Here is a 14,469-nt window from a genome sequence, read left to right on the forward strand (position 1 = left end):
GACCCTGAATACTTAAGACCTCAGGGTACGGGATTTTAATGTTTCCGATTCCGATGTTTACAAATCCAATTATTTTTGTAGATAAATTACAAAAAGGCCTGGATCTTTTGAACTAGACTTGTAACCCTAACCATCAGGCCTGGATCTTTTGAACTAGACTTGTAACCCTCAACATAAGTTTTACAATGAAAATTGACCACCACTAGTAGGTGCCATGAGAATTGCGTCCACAAAGTAAGGGCCTCCAATGCTTTCGGGTCTGATGCTTTTTACTCACTATTACATAATTATATAAAAACAACACTGTAAAAGGTCGACACCTCTTGATAAACATATCACTAATATCGACCTGAAAGATATACATGTATACGTCGGTCTTTGAATGTTCAATTTACTTAGTGTACAATAAGGTCTGGATCTTTTGACATACAGAGGGCATGTGTTTTTTTATCATAACTTTACACTCATAGTGCTAGACTCAAGGTCAAAAATATTTTGTTTTATCCAGAACATATACTTACCATTCAGTGCTCGTTTTGTAAAAGTCTATCTCAAAGTTCTTGAAAAGATTTTTTGTGACCCTTTCTTTTGATCTTATTTTCCAATATATCTGCCCTTGTTTATGGAACAGACTCTTTTTGGGGGGGAATATATAAAAGCCCATTGGAAGCTTTGTGCTATATTTTATCAATATTTTGAAATATGGCCCACTTTTCAAAAAGTATTGCAACTGAATCAATGTCAGAAGTTGGATGATGACAGAATGTCTCATATTAAATAGAATATTTGGCTACGGCACATTTTCCAAAATATGAAAGTAGAAATCTATAGAATAAATGCATATTAAACATTTAAATATATATGTATGTATAAAACAACTCGAAATTTCATCAAAAATTATTTTCATTTTATTTGCACCTTTCCAAACTAACTTTCTTAAACATGTCAAAACACTTGTGAACACATACATGTATAAATTCAATTTAAAAAGCACTTATTTGTAAATCTACCAAATATAAGTAAATAATCTGTAACACAAAAGCTATCTGAAAAATAAAAAAAATAATAAAAAGATAAAGTAGTTAAATTATAAATGACTATTTGCAGAAGCTGTTTAAAGCATCTGAGCAAGGTCCATGAATACTATGCAGGTATGTTTAGGTTTCCCAAATGAGTTCACAACGATGTGAAGAAAATAATTTGTTATTCAAATATGTCATTATTAACTTCGACGTAACAATCTACATTCTTTACAATATTTCTAAGACAGTGAATCGTAATAAGTGACTATTCGTGAACATAAATAAATCCGGTTGTTCTCTATTATCAATAAGCGATTCTAAATTTCAATACAAGTGATACTAAATTTCATATTATCAATATTAAGTATCAAATAATCAGCTTTATATTTGGTACGTGACTATTTCTAAAATAGTGAGTTGGAGGCTCCACCTGCTACGTGTACACTAATGAATGGAGGTATTTAATGCATCTACAAATCATGCGATATTAGGATAACTTGCATGAACTTGGGAGAGAACATAAGTATCAGTATGACTCATGCAGGGGGAAGTCTGGCCCAATTTTGTGTAATTCGAGCTTTAAAAGTACCTTATTTGAAGGATAGGCCACAATGTTTGGACGAGTAATCACCTATATCATATTACCGGTGTATGAAAATCATGAACGATCTTAAATAAAGTCTTACTGCTTTTAAATAGAAATACTGAGTTTAGTTTTATTAGACAGTTTTGTATATCATATGAAACAAAGTTGTATAATAATCATAAGTAAAGGACAAGAGCGTACAAGGCCTGACAAATCCCCCCGTACCCAGGATTTTGAAATGGCATATGAACATATAAAAAAAATCTTTACATTTGAAAGTGTACACCAGGACATGTACATGTATGATATAGAACTGCATTTTCTGACAAATAAATAGTAAACATTAATACATGCACTTGGTATTTATTTCCTTTGGTTTATTTGTTTGCTTTCTAATCATTACAGCATGATCTCTTATCTGTGCTAGCGCTATTTCTATCCGACATTGAGTGTAAAATGAACATTACGCAATAATTGTCATAATACAAATGGTATTAGATATTTTTTACATAATAGCCCAATAAAAAGGCAAAAAATGTTTTACTTAAAAGCAAATGAATTTTATATAAAACGCCGTTTAACGTTTCAAGCACCCTCTCAATCGAGAAGAATGGGGTGCAAGCCTCTGCCTATCCTAGTGAGCTAAGTTGACACATTAGGGTATAGGTGAATAAATTTAACTGCTTGACTATTTAATACAGTAAAACTTTTTTGGTGAAACCCACGAATTTGGCCCATTATGGGTCTAGACTTCATTTTGAAAAATCAATAATAAAATTCATTAAAAAGTTATTCTTTAAATAAAAGTACTTTTAGGGTGGAGACTGGACCCATTCATACCTAAATTTTTGCAATTTAGAACAGTGAATGAACCAAGATTTTGGCATAAAACGCTGTGCAGCTTTATTTGGAAATCTATAACTGTCGTGTTTGTAGAACGAAAGCACAATATTGGCTTTCATCCTGAAATTTATACTAAAAACAATGCATACAAACCAAAAATTAATATTCAAACTTCAATTGAAATTCTTTCGTCTCCACTGCTTCAAGTGGGGCATATACAACGCCTTGTACGCCCCTGTTCTTTAATACGTATCACATTCTATCGCACCACTTTAAAAAAAGCATATAATATCGTACCTTATTATATGATACAATATTGTATCACATTATACATTACAATGATATGTCTTGATACGGAACTGCATCATATAATATATTATTTTGTAATACTCATATACTTATATTTGCAAATATGCGTACATAAATGAATATATAGAATAGCGAAACGTTTAATTCTGTGTGAACATTTTAATGATTTCACAATGATTACCGCACATGCTTATCACATGCTTATCACTTGACAGTTGCATTATTGTAAACATTAAAACACGATTATTTTAATAATTCTCAAGGGTTTGCCTATTTCAAATGTAAATATAAGTTATAATCAGCATTATTATAATTTCATGTTAAATACTAAAATCTGATTGGTTTAGACGCAGTTGGTAATCCGTTCAATTACCCTGAGCGTTAGCAACACACTTGGCAACGGGTAACCCAACGAATTGCTACATGCGCGTAAATTATGCGCATATACCGTTTGCCATAGAATTCACTTCATTTTTATTTAAAAGCAGTAAAATTTTCTTTAAAATTAAGACATTCATTATAATAAAATAAATATCATGAAATACAGGACATTTTCATTTCCGCATCTTCAGCCTCTTTACACACGGATAGCAACAGACTTGATGGCTCCTGCCATCGTGAATGATGCTGCCTGTTTTAGCTCTTCTCAAACACAGGTAATTTGGACCTTTCTACATGGCAAATTGCTGCGGTAGGTAAGCAGAGAATGTCGCAACTTGATCTTCTAGACAAGTGGTTTACGAGGGCATGGTGCCCTGGCTGTACGGACACACAATTGAGTAAAAGTTGTCCTTAAACTTCTTGGTAGAGTTCATGTCTTGAGTGTGACATCTTCAACATCTTGGCAGAATTCGATGGAGAATGCATCTTCCATTTTCGTTCGCCAGACTGGACGAATCTTCAAGCAGAAGATACAGTGGCGTTGAAGGGGTTTGTTCTTTATACCTCATTCACATTCCAAGTGGAACTGAAATAAAACAAAAATGTTAGATATTCACTTGTTTGTTATATTAGGTTGAATCACTGGCATGGGATACCTCCATATTGTGACATAAAACGCTTAAATTAAGTAAAATATATACATATATATATATATTTCGCAGGTTTCTAATTTAAAGAAAGTGACTAATTCCCTGCAAAGGGTTGACCTTCTGTACAGCGTGCATGTTGCACCATAACATGTCAGAAACTTACTGGTGTATAGTTGACAATGTTCAAACCACCTACTTTTCATGTAATTATACCTCCCATCTGTAACTTGCAATTTTACTGTGTAAAGTCAACACAACAGTCATAGCCGCAGGTTTTCGCATTTTACTTCTGATTCTCATGTACCTAACATATGGGGCTTACATATTGCATATCAATTTCAACAAGTGACACCCCTCTAACTAATGATAATCATTAAAAATCATTTCATGAATTTTAGCAACACCCATAAGCCTTCAAGTACAGCAACTTTCAATTTTACAAAAATATTGACAGGTACTTTATCCGCTTATGCTATTCTGAGAAAAAGTACACCACATTTTGCCAATTCCATTGAGGTTTAAGAAAAATACGGCCGTTCAAGTGAACCCACCATTTCCACTATCCTCTATTTAACAGAGATTCATAGGGCTCCCCATAAATAAAGCATCTTAATCTAATCTTTTAGAGGTCAATTGTTGTTCAACCTCCTTAAAAAAGAAACCCTATTTAATACTACAAACATCTACTTGATATTATCATGATAAAAGCATCACATCACTTAAAAATACCATTACATGTATACCCTCCCCCTATCTTTTGATTTTCACAAGAAGCATTAGTTTGAACACTTTTACCTAATTTTCTGAAACTTGTGGCAATTTCCTTGAGTCATTTTCACACATAATAGAAAACAACCATCACTGATATCTAAAATTGATCTCTTTTGGAAAATGGATGATTTGTAGCATTTTTATTCACAAAAAGACATGCCGCCCTACATCTGATTTCTTGTTTTCATGAAAAACTAAGCCTACAATCATATTTAGTGGATATCATATATATTCTGGTTTCTCCTTTTAACTTTGCTAAATAAGTAAGACCTACATGTGTGATGTCTGCCTTTAATTAAAATGAAATTCAACAACACCTGGGTACCTGGGGACGGATGAGAATTCCATGAAAAATGTTCAAATTTTTCTACATTTTTGATGCATATATACAATGAAACGGTACAAATATGTTGTTTTTTGTTCATTTCAATAGTAATTATCATACAGATGTTATTTCAAGGTCAAATGTACATTTACATATCCTACATGTAATGGTGATGGAGTCAACTGGAAAGAGGGGGTGGCTTTTTCAATTCTGTATAAATACATCTAAAATATCATTTATGGATAGGAAGGAGCAAAAACTTGATTTTTTTGACATATTGTATAATTTGATAACTGCATCTGTCTACATGTAAAGTTCAGCTGAAATAAAAATATGCAGTTTTAAAAAAATTTGGTCATATAAGTCAGGTGGCTTACTGTTATTTCATAAAATCAGACAGCGAAATGGCTGCAAATTCATAAATTTAATGATTCAATTGATCAAACTGTTTTAAAGTATTTATTCTTATCTCATTAATTAACTGAAGCCTATTTATCGCACCAGGGTATGAAATACTTACTCTCTAATCCAATTTACTCTAGTGGTGGTCATTCTACACATTTAAGAGGGAGTTACTCCCCTTGAATATTTTTGCTAATAAATCATGTAATGACATCTACAGCCAAAAAATTCATCCATTTTCACAAAATATATTACTTATGGTACAAAATCCACTCAAAATTACACCGAAATGAAAAATCTGAAAATACCATGTTGTCTTGAAGGTGGCACAGGACAGTTTTTTTTTTATACAATTCATTGCAGCCAGGGGATGCGTGTCTTCGGAACTCTGTAACTAGAATTTCCTCAGTTCCCATTCAGGTCAAATAACTTTAATTCACTCTTTATAAGGCCAATCACCAATTTCTGAAGAAAATCACTAGTCAAAACCTGTAAAATTCTCTACATACTGGTTTTTATTAGCTTTTAACCCTTTCATATTTTTCTAATTTTTCAGCTTTTTAGACCTCCCCCAACTAATTCCCTGCAAAGGGTTGACATTCCGTACCGTGTGCATGTTGCACCATCACATGTCAGAAACTTATCGGTGTATAGTTGACAATGTCCAATCCACCTACTTTTCGTGTAATTTTACCTCCCATCTGTAACTTGTAATTTCACTGTGTAAAGTCAACACAACAGTCATAGCCGCGGGTTTTGCATTTTACTTCTGATTCTCATGTACCTAACATATGTGGTCTACATATTGCATATCAATTTCAACAAGAGACACCCCTCTAACTAATGAAAATCATTAAAAATCATTTCATGAATTTTAGCAACACTCATAAGCCTTCAAGTACAGCAACTTTCAATTTTACAAAAATATTGATGGGTACTTTATCCGAAACTATCCCTTGCTACCTTAGGATGCTTCCACACAAATTTTCCTGACTGGTTAGTTTCTGAGAGGAAGATTTTTAAAGATTTACTCAATATATTCCTATGAAAAAATTCGACCCACCATTGTGGCCCCACCCTATCCCTAAAAGGTCATGATTTTCACAATCTATACTACCTTAGTATGCTTCCACACAAGTTTTAGCTTTCCTGGCCAATTGGTTCTTGAGAAGAAGATTTTTGAAAAGTTCTTAAATGTTTTCAATAATTCCTAATTATCTCCTCTTGAAAAAAAGGGTGGTCCTTAGTTTTCACAACTTTGTATCCCCTTTGCCTAATAATGCTCTGTGCCAAGTTTCGTTGAAATTGGCCCAGTGCTTCTGGAGATGTTGAAAATATGAAAAGTTTACAGACAGACAAGCAACAGACAAAATGTGATCAGAATAGCTCACATGAGCTTTCAGCTCAAGTGAGCTAAAAAACCAGTTATACATTAGTACCCGACACAATTCATGCTTTTCACTGAAAGCAACTCAACAGCTATGCACCAGAACCTCAGGCGATTGAAACTGTTTATATAGAAGCATCATTCCAAATATTAATAAGTACACTGGGTTATTGCTTTAGTCCACTGAAAGGAACTTAACAGGTATATACCTGGTATTAATCTGTACCCTTGGCTATGGATAGTTCTATTGGGTGAAAAATAACAGCTACAAATTAGTATTTTTGGCTATTAATACTGTCACTGAGAGCAACTTAACATCAAAATTAGTACCCTAGGTTATTGGTAGTAGTCTCTTGAAAGCAACACAGCAGCTGTACATTAGTGTAACTTACCTCTTGATATTCGCTTTCTGGTAAGAACATAACCATTGTACCATAGTAAACTTAGCTTTTCCTATGTTCACCATGACGACCTAGCTTATTGATATGGTCCACTGAGAGAAACATAATAATTGTAAAATAGTGCACTAGGCTATTGATATGATTCACTAAAAACAACATTATTTCAAAAATTTTAAAAATGCACTCTCTTTTTCTACAGTTTTGAGGTTTCTCCCCTTTGAATAAAGATCGGTCTTTCATTTCTGCAATTTATACTTGCCTTCCCATAAGGATGGTTTGTGCCAATTTTGGTTGAAATTGGCGAAGCGGTTTTACAAAAGAAGTTCAAAATGTTAAAAGTTAAAAGACGGACGATGGACAAAATGTGATCAGAATAGCTCACTTGAGCTTTCAGCTCAGGTGAGCTAAAAATCAAAACTGAAGTAATGAAAACAAACCACATTTTCCACAGAGATTCAAAACTGTTACAAATGAGGAAATAGAGAAATTTTTCGACTCCAGGCAAGCAAAATCAACAAAAAGAAATACAGCATGGGGATTTTTCAAGGTAAAAGTGTTTGCAGCAATTTGACATTTGTATAAAAATCTTTAAGGGTCAAGATTTGTTGCAGAATTTACACAACCAAACACAAGACCCCCAAACTTTACACAATGTCAGTATCTAAAACACAACTCACTCCTTTTAGATTGGAACATGGAGATCTATGGTTCTGTACTAATGGTGCAACATTAGACCTGCAAACAGCAAATGTGTCACCTCTTGCCAGTCATCTCTCGTGATTTTATTGTGAAGCCAGCCCCAAAGAAAAAGTTGATGATGATGTTTAGCCTTTGTACCACAAAAATACTTTGATCAATATCAAAGGAGTAATAAATCGCCATCTTGCTGACATTCAGAAAGATGTAAATATAGTCCATGACAAGGAGTTCAGAACAGCCAATGGAATCTTGGATGGTTTCTTTAAAGAGCGAACCTGACTTGATCTGTCAATACCAACATCACACAAAGATATTATCGAGATACATGATCTGCAGAAGATTTATAAATACCTCCAAGGTGCCACATCATCACCAGTGGTTTTGCGCCATGCTGTATGGTACTTTCTGTCCATCAATTTTATTACCAGAGGTTTAGAGTTCCACCATAAATTTAATCATAACAGCTTTGTCTTCTGCACAGATGAAACTGGCCAATATGCTGCATTACAACACAAAACATTACAAAATAATCATCAAGGTGGTGTAGATGCCGATGACAGCCACACAGACAAGAGAATGTACGCAACTGATAATGAAAACTGCTGTAATGTTTATCTCTTAAAGTTACTGATGTCAAAAACTGATTCAAATGCTACAAATCTTTTCAACCAATACATATAAGAGAGAGTTCATTCTGATATTTGGTATTCAGCAAAACCCCTGCCAAAACGCACTTTCAACAAGTCTCTCGGGGAGATTTGCTTTGCTGCTGTTGTGGAGCATAAATACACATCCCACTGTTTACGGGCCACTGCAAACACTTACCTTAATGATCAGGGATTTGAAGCACGACATATCATGTTCATGTCGAACCAAAGGAATGAGAGTTCAATGAGGTCATATAACAGATCGCTCTCCTCTAAGCAAAAAAAAAAAAGCATTCTGCGATGGCGTCTGCATCTTCATCCCCTTTTACGATCGTAGCTCTTCCACCACTGTCGACCAGGTTCTCGAACTTGCCACCACGAACCCATGAAAATCAGGCTCTACTTGAAAACTTACCGTCACCATCGGCACATGAGACCACAACTCTCATATCGTCAAATTCCACAGCCACATCATCGTCCTCCATGCCAGCAACATTGAAAACAGTTAACATGAACATGCAAAACATTAATCCAACAGCTGGGTTTTTCAATAATGCAAACTTCAGGGAGAGCACATTTCGTTTTACTCAGTTGTGCTTACTGTATTGTTACGTGTTGATAATGTTTATTCTTAATGAATAAATCATCTTGTTGGAAAATACTCATGTATTGTTATTGAATTCAAACTTTTGCGATTAAATATAGCATTTCTCAAAAAAAAAAAATCTTTCTTCATAACATTTTTAGCACTATATTTCCCATTTCACAACAGCTGATTTTTTGGCTCTTCCATCAATTACCAACACCTGCTAGTAAAGGCGCAAATTTTAAAACTACGACCATTAATAAAATAAAAAATAAAATCAATATAAATATAATTTGTTTGCTCGCATTGGTGTGTCATAGGACCGACAAATCCAAAAAAAAAAACCATTCAATGCTTATATGCACGATACATAACCATTGTACCTTAGAACAGTAAGCTAATCATATGTTCACCTAAGAACACCATATTATGTTATGCACGACACCCTAGCTAATTGATATGGTCCTCTAAGAGAAACATAATAATTAAACAAAAGTACACAAGGTTATTGATATGAATCACTAAGAACAACATGATTTCATTAGTATACAGAAACACTCATATCATCCAATGGGACCAACATGGCATTTCATTATAATATCTATAGTTCACTAGGATTAATAAACATAGATAACCACAGATTACAAAGCTCACTAAGACAAGGCATCACCTAATGAGGCATCACTTTTATGAGACCACCTTTATCATATCATATGAAAATCATACTTTATGATCTTGGATATTCCTGGATTCTGTTGGACACAACATCGTATATCATCTGTTCAAAAAATTGTATGATATTAATCATATGTTCATAAAATTATGTTAATCAATACAATAATATCAAATTAAATACTGCATCCTATCATACTTACAAACAATATCATATACTACAATAAAATACCGTAATAAACAATGATGAGATATGCTATTGCAACATATTATATGAAATTGTATTCTGTTATACATTACTGTATTTGATCACATAATACAATATCATATTACATAATACATCATGATAACAGTGAATCATATAATACTATATTGTATCTTTTAGTAAAATATTGTATTGTATGACACTGTGTCATATTTGATACATAAAATTATATTATATCATATGAACCAATATAATTCAATACAACATTGTATCATATCAAATGATACAATGTCATGTGAAAAAGTAAAAAATTATATAATACAATATTATATTATACATATTGTATCATGATACAATAATATATATCACAATTAAATATAATACAATTTTATGCGATATGATAATATATCATATAAACCAATATCATATTATACCTCAATATCGTATGAAAGCAACCCAACAACTTAGCACCTATTTACTTGGTATTAATCAGTACCCTGACCTATGAATACGGTCTATTGAGTGAAATAAAACAGCTACACATTAGTATTTTTTGTCTATTGATAATGTCACTGAGAGAAACTTAACATCAATAGTGGTACCTAAGGCAATTGGTAGTCTTCTTAGAGCAACACATCATCTATACATTAATATAACTTGTCTATTCATAAACCTTCTGGTAAGAACATAACCATTGCACCTTAGTACAGTAGGCTAAACATATGTTCACCTAAGAAAACCATATTATGTTATGCATGATACCCTAGCTTATTGATAAGGTCCTCTGAGAGAAACATAATAATTGTACAATAGTACACTAGGCTATTGATGTGAATCACTAAGAACAAATTCCTATCATCCAATGAGACCAACATGGCATTTCATAATAACATCTTAGGCAATGATACAGTTCACAAGGATAAACACAACAATTTTATATAAGTTATCTAGCCTTTTGATCAAATGTCATTGGAGGAGCTACCAATTGTACAACAGTAACTCGGGCAATTGATACCGTCTAATCCGAGAAACACGTAAGTTACACATATGTTACACAATACGATTCACACTGTCCTTTGAGAGCAACATAATAGTAATACATCAGAACCCTGAGCCATCGATATGGTCATCTGAGAGCAACACAACATTATTCTAAAGAACCAAACCAATTGGTAGCTATACTAAAAGCAACTGAACAGTTGTACAATCCAGTTTCATTACAGTACTCAAGGCAAATGATGATGCAGTTGATACCAAGTATCCAATGCTATTGGTACGGTCTACTAAGAACAACAAAACAGCCAAACATTCGTACCCAACACAATTCAAACTTTCCACTGAGAGCAACCCAACAACTTAGCACCTATTTCCCTGGTATTATTCAGTACACTGACCTATGAATACTGTCTATTGAGTGAAATAAAACAGCTACACATTAGCATTTTTTGTCTATTGATAATGTCACTGAGAGAAACTTAACATCAATAGTGGTACCTAAGGCAATTGGTAGTCTTCTGAGAGCAACGCATCATCTATACATTAATATAACTTGTCTATTCATAAACCTTCTGGTAAGAACATAACCATTGCACCTTAGTACAGTAGGCTAAACATATGTTCACCTAAGAAAACCATATTATGTTATGCATGATACCCTAGCTTATTGATAAGGTCCTCTGAGAGAAACATAATAATTGTACAATAGTACACTAGGCTATTGGTGTGAATCACTAAGAATAAATTCCTATCATCCAATGAGACCAACATGGCATTTCATAATAACATCTTAGGCAATGATACAGTTCACTAGGATTAACACAACAGTTTTCAATAAGTGATCAAGCCTTTTGATCAAATGTCATTAGAAGAGCTACCAATTGTACAACAGTAACTCAGGCAATTGATACCGTCTAATCAGAGAAACACGTAAGTTACCGTACACATATGTTACACAATACGATTCACACTGTCCTTTGAGAGCAACATAATAGTAATACATCAGAACCCTAAGCCATCGATATGGTCAACTGAGAGCAACACAACATTATTCTAAAGAACCAAACCAATTGGTAGCTATACTAAAAGCAACTGAACAGTTCTACAATCCAGTTTCATAATAGTACTCAAGGCAAATGATGATGCAGTTGATACCAAGTATCCAATGCTATTGGTACGGTCTACTAAGAGCAACAAAACAGTCATACATTCGTACCCGACAAAATTCAAACTTTCCACTGAGAGCAACCCAACAACTTAGCACCTATTTACCTGGTATTATTCAGTACACTGACCTATGAATACTGTCTATTGAGTGAAATAAAACAGCTACACATTAGTATTTTTTGTCTATTGATAATGTCACTGAGAGAAACTTAACATCACTAGTGGTACCTAAGGCAATTGGTAGTCTTCTGAGAGAAACATAACATCTATACATTAATATAACTTGTCTATTCATAAACCTTCTGGTAAGAACATAACCATTGCACCTTAGTACAGTAGGCTTAACATATGTTCACCTAAGAAATCCATATTATGTTATGCATGATACCCTAGCTTATTGATAAGGTCCTCTGAGAGAAACATAATAATTGTACAATTGTACACTAGGTTATTGATGTGAATCACTAAGAACAAATTCCTATCATCCAATGAGACCAACATGGCATTTCATAATAACATCTTAGGCAATGATACAGGTCACTAGGATTAACACAACAGTTTTCAATAAGTAATCTAGCCTTTTGATCAAATGTCATTGGAAGAGCTACCAATTGTACAACAGTAACTCAGGCAATTGATACCGTCTAATCAGAGCAACACGTAAGTTACACATATGTTACACAATACGATTCACACTGTCCTTTGAGAGCAACATAAAAGTAATACATCAAAACCCTAAGCCATCGATATGGTCAACTGAGAGCAACACAACATTATTCTATAGAACCAAACCAATTGGTAGCTATACTAAAAGCAACTGAACAGTTGTACAATCCAGTTTCATAACAGTACTCAAGGCAAATGATGATGCAGTTGATACCAAGTATCCAATGCTATTGGTACGGTCTACTAAGAGCAACAAAACAGTCATACATTCGTACCCGACACAATTCAAACTTTCTACTGAGAGCAACCCAACAACTTAGCACCTATTTACCTGGTATTATTCAGTACACTGACCTATGAATACTGTCTATTGAGTGAAATAAAACAGCTACACATTAGTATTTTTTGTCTATTGATAATGTCACTGAGAGAAACTTAACATCAATAGTGGTACATAAGGCAATTGGTAGTCTTCTGAGAGCAACACAAAATCTATACATTAATATAACTTATCTATTCATAAACCTTCTGGTAAGAACATAACCATTGCACCTTAGTACAGTAGGCTAAACATATGTTCACCTAAGAAATCCATATTATGTTATGCATGATACCCTAGCTTATTGATAAGGTCCTCTGAGAGAAACATAATAATTGTACAATTGTACACTAGGCTATTGATGTGAATCACTAAGAACAAATTCCTATCATCCAATGAGACCAACATGGCATTTCATTATAACATCTTAGGCAATGATACAGTTCACTAGGATTAACACAACAGTTTTCAATAAGTAATCTAGCCTTTTGATCAAATGTCATTAGAAGAGCTACCAATTGTACAACAGTAACTCAGGCAATTGATACCGTCTAATCAGAGAAACACGTAAGTTACCGTACACATATGTTACACAATACGATTCACACTGTCCTTTGAGAGCAACATAATAGTAATACATCAGAACCCTAAGCCATCGATATGGTCAACTGAGAGCAACACAACATTATTCTAAAGAACCAAACCAATTGGTAGCTATACTAAAAGCAACCGAACAGTTGTACAATCCAGTTTCATAATAGTACTCAAGGCAAATGATGATGCAGTTGATACCAAGTATCCAATGCTATTGGTACGGTCTACTAAGAGCAACAAAACAGTCATACATTCGTACCCGACACAATTCAAACTTTCCACTGAGAGCAACCCAACAACTTAGCACCTATTTACCTGGTATTATTCAGTACACTGACCTATGAATACTGTCTATTGAGTGAAATAAAACAGCTACACATTAGTATTTTTTGTCTATTGATAATGTCACTGAGAGAAACTAAACATCAATAGTGGTACCTAAGGCAATTGGTAGTCTTCTGAGAGAAACACAACATCTATACATTAATATAACTTGTCTATTCATAAACCTTCTGGTAAGAACATAACCATTGCACCTTAGTACAGTAGGCTAAACATATGTTCACCTAAGAAAACCAAATTATCTTATGCATGATACCCTAGCTTATTGATAAGGTCCTCTGAGAGAAACATAATAATTGTACAATAGTACACTAAGCTATTGGTGTGAATCACTAAGAACAAATTCCTATCATCCAATGACACCAACATGGCATTTCATAATAACATCTTAGGCAATGATACAGTTCACTAGGATTAACACAACAGTTTTCAATAAGTAATCTAGCCTTTTGATCAAATGTTATTGGAAGAGCTACCAATTGTAAAACAGTAACTCAGG

The 14,469-nt window shown here is 33.7% G+C and overlaps 1 long non-coding RNA gene across 1 annotated transcript; it reads left to right on the forward strand.

Moving 5' to 3' along the window:
- Window positions 1-3,502: 3,502 nt before the first annotated feature.
- LOC128169785 (uncharacterized) lies at window positions 3,503-7,830 on the forward strand. Its single transcript, XR_008241598.1, has 3 exons — window positions 3,503-3,690; window positions 7,529-7,624; window positions 7,764-7,830. It is a non-coding gene; the product is annotated as an uncharacterized LOC128169785 (long non-coding RNA).
- Window positions 7,831-14,469: the final 6,639 nt, after the last annotated feature.

This window comes from Crassostrea angulata, unplaced genomic scaffold (genome assembly GCF_025612915.1).
Source record: "Crassostrea angulata isolate pt1a10 unplaced genomic scaffold, ASM2561291v2 HiC_scaffold_213, whole genome shotgun sequence".
Lineage (NCBI taxonomy): Eukaryota > Metazoa > Mollusca > Bivalvia > Ostreida > Ostreidae > Magallana > Magallana angulata.